Raw genomic sequence first — 3767 nt, 5'->3', positions numbered from 1 at the left:
ATTGAAAGATTTTTGGCAGAAGGTAGCTGAAACAACAGAACTGTACATTTACCTTACATTTACAGATCAAAATATCCTTTTGAATTATATGCCTAGCACATGACCAGAACAAAAAGACTGATACTGATGAATTGGGAAAATAAAAATGTGGCCCCCTTCTATGATTGGATTGAAGCCTTATACAAACTCACAACATATGAACACTGATTTGTCGTGGACAAATTCAGTGATATTTGGAATCCATTCTTAAAAATACTGAAGGAGGTTAAGATCTGGTGAAGTACAATAACAACTTTGTAAAGTATACAGTTTTGGGTCCCCCCCCCCTTATACTTTCCCTTCTACACGGGTGCTGTTTTCTCTTTTTCTCTCTTTTATTTATGTCTCACCATATTTAGTGCACATATAATTATGTACTTTTTAACTTCCAATAAAGATATCTGGTAATTTTTTTAAAAAAGAAAGAGATGAAATTTGCATCCAAACCAGAAGTCTATTATCGTCCATATCATATATCTGTGTCCTAAAGGTGTACAAAGGATAAAACCACACATACACTGCTTATATGAAGTATGAGGACCTTTATAGTGATTCGTTACTGTATGCATAATAAAACTGCACCACTCTACTGCAAATGAGTCCTTTTATTTTATAACTTGCACCATCCTAAATTTATTCATGAGTTTCTCAACAAGTATCAGATTCCAGACCTTTCATGTATTTCCAATACAATTACAATAACTCTTGCTGCAAATAGTAATATATTCCCGCCCACCACTTCTCTCCTCTCTCACCTATTTCCATGGCCTTCTTTTGCACCCCTGCATAAAGGGAATTTTAGGAGGTGGGTGTGTTATCTATGAAGCAGTTGTTTAGCAGAGTGAGATTATCTCCTGTGCTTGACAGAAGTGTGTAAAAAATGCATTGTGCAGATGAAATGGATAGATAGGAGATTGGAATTACAGCTTCCACACATCATTTACACCCATTTGCTTCAATGGGGGTGTTTGAACTAGCGCTGGTGGAGAAGTCCATTCAGTTCCTATTTGAATGCAAACTTACCTAACTTGTACTTTCTGAAACAATAACATAAACTCAAATGCAGCCCCTCTTCAAAATGTGCACTTTCCCAAATTTTGTAATGCAGTTCTCCAACTATGTAATGTGTACCAACATGCATATACCAGGGTAAAGCATTCATAGCAATGTGTTAAAGTGAGACAGAACCATTCGTTTCCACAAACTGTGAGAAGATTCTTGAAGATTCTTGAAGCATAATGCAAGATTGTTTAGTCTACAGCAGCAGTAAGTGTGGAGCACTTAGCTATGGCCTTGCAGGATTCCTACAGGCAAGAGACTGCTGAGCTGTGTGCAGGCAGCATGTAGGATTGAAGTGCGCCTTACTATCTGTGTGGTAGTAAATAGTTTTCTACCTTTCAAGTAAACAATGTCTGACTGAGCTTTACTGCTTCCATGAGTGTTTTATTGCCATCAGCCGTGGGCAACTTGATCCTTTCAACACTTAAGCTGTGCTATGCAAGTGAGCTGGCATGCATGCCAAGAAGTGTTGCTGGACCACCCTCAAGGTTCATATTTGGGAGATAACAAAATCTTCTTCATAATGCCTCTGATCAAGAAAATAACATACAAACATGCAATAGATTTCGGGGAAATTGCTTTGCAAAAATGTATATAAGACAAAATGAATTTTCACTGAGGACTTAAGAAAACCCAAATATTTGCAAACTGACATGGAAATGTGGAGAACCAATATTAAGATTGGACAAATGAGAAACAGAGAAACAAAAAATTCTGAATTTGCTCATCCTCAGTTTGATCAAATGACGCTCATCATGGTGGAGTATAGTGACTGAACAAAAGTCCCAGAAACAATGCTGTGAGCTTCTAGGAAAGAGATACGTGTAGCCAAAACAAGATTGGCCATATGGACCAAGTACCCACACACTAAACATGTGTGTGTGTGTGTGGTGGTGGGAAATTAGGATTAATTCTGTAATCTACTTTCCTTTCACCACCTCCTCTCATTCTGCTGTTACTTTCACAGGACTCCAGTAATCTTTTTCTCTCTCAATCTGTAGCTTATTATTTCTGACAATTATGGGTTTGTACTTGAAGACCTGCCACCCTATTTCCTTCTCTATATTCATATATTGATGTATTGCCAAACTGAAATATCACCCTCTCTATTTCTGGTGCTGAGGCACTGAATGTAGCCAAGCACCACAAGAGGAAGGAACCAGCAAGCTCAGGTGAACCTCAAGATCAGCAGAACTACCCCAAAAAGAAAGGAAAATATCCTCAAGGGGGAGCTCAGAACAGACCAATGAGAACTGAGCATGCTTAGTGAGGACCGAACAATGAATGTGGGCTTTATTCCACCCTTCTGCCAAGGCGCACGGCAGCAGACATGGATTAAGCTTCTCTTCAAGTCAGAGAAGGACTTTGTGGACCATAATATTCACTGTGTATTTGAGGCAACCACCATAAGCAAGGCTGGCCCTATGATGAGACAGAGGGAGGCAGCTGTCCCAGGCGGTAGATGTTGGGGGGTGGGGACGGAGCTGTGAGTGCCATGAGGCTTGCCCTGTGCCTCCTTGCTAGACTGTTGCCCTCAAGGGCAGTGGAAGATACAGTGGGACCTTGGTTCTTCAACAGCTTAGTTGTTGAACAATTCGGCTTCTGAATGCCGCAAACGCGGAAGTGAGTGTTCTGGTTTGCGAACGTTTTTCAGAAGCTCCTGCAGCCAATTGGAAGCCTCGCCTTGGTTCTTGAATGGTTTCAGGAGTCAAATGGAATCCCGGAATGGATTAAGTTTGAGAACCAAGGTACCACTATACTTTCTTTTCACCAGTATTGGAGTAAGATTCAACTGCCAATCCAACTGGCTTCTGTATGAGCCTCGGGGGAGGGCTCTGTCTTATCCTTTGTCTCAGGCAGCAAAGTGTCTTGAGCCAATCCTGATCATGAACCATCCAATATTTGCATTTTTGAGCCAGGAAATGCACATTTCAGCAACAACTCTGACTGAGGTGCCAGATGGTTTGGTTCTTCTTGGGTACACATCAGCTGGCAATATATTTTGTCTTTGCTAAGGGATATACAATATTACAGCACTTTCTTCTCTTCACATTTAATGTGGCACAAGATATGGAGCTGTCAGGCAAGAATGAAAGGACCAATTATGCTCATTTACTTCCTGTTTATCCTAAATTCCAGGAAAGTATATTTCTCTTTACAATATGAACATAGGCTGGGTGGTGGGGGTGGTGTTATAGTGGAAATATAGTGTGCCAAACCACCATTCCCCAGCACCATGCTATGCTCTCCAAGAGACACTGTGACATGTGATTTCTAATAGAATAGGATCACATACAGTAATATGGAAGAAAAGGAAGGAGCCCAGATGGCGAAGGAGTACCATCTCCAGGCAGAGGCTCCTCTGTAGTTAGTGCTTCTCTGCCCCTTTCTCTATTGGAGCTGAATAATTAGAGCTAAGAAAAACTAACTCGAAACTACCAAGAATACAACTGCTAACTAAGGGAGAATTTACAACTCAACAGCAGAGAGAAGGAGAGAGAGATTAGGCCAGAAATGGCTGAGATGGGAGCTAAGCAATGACAGTGCTCTACTCCAGAACAGATAGATCCCAAGGCTGGGAAACAACTGAAATTGGATAAGGGAAAAAAAAACCTTCAGGCAAGGTGGAGAAATTCATCCAAGGCTCCTGATCCATAGCAATCTCCATC

Source organism: Podarcis liolepis, assembly GCF_965112155.1.
Source record: "Podarcis liolepis genome assembly, chromosome: 14".
Taxonomy (NCBI): domain Eukaryota; kingdom Metazoa; phylum Chordata; class Lepidosauria; order Squamata; family Lacertidae; genus Podarcis; species Podarcis liolepis.
This window is presented reverse-complemented; position numbering follows the sequence as displayed.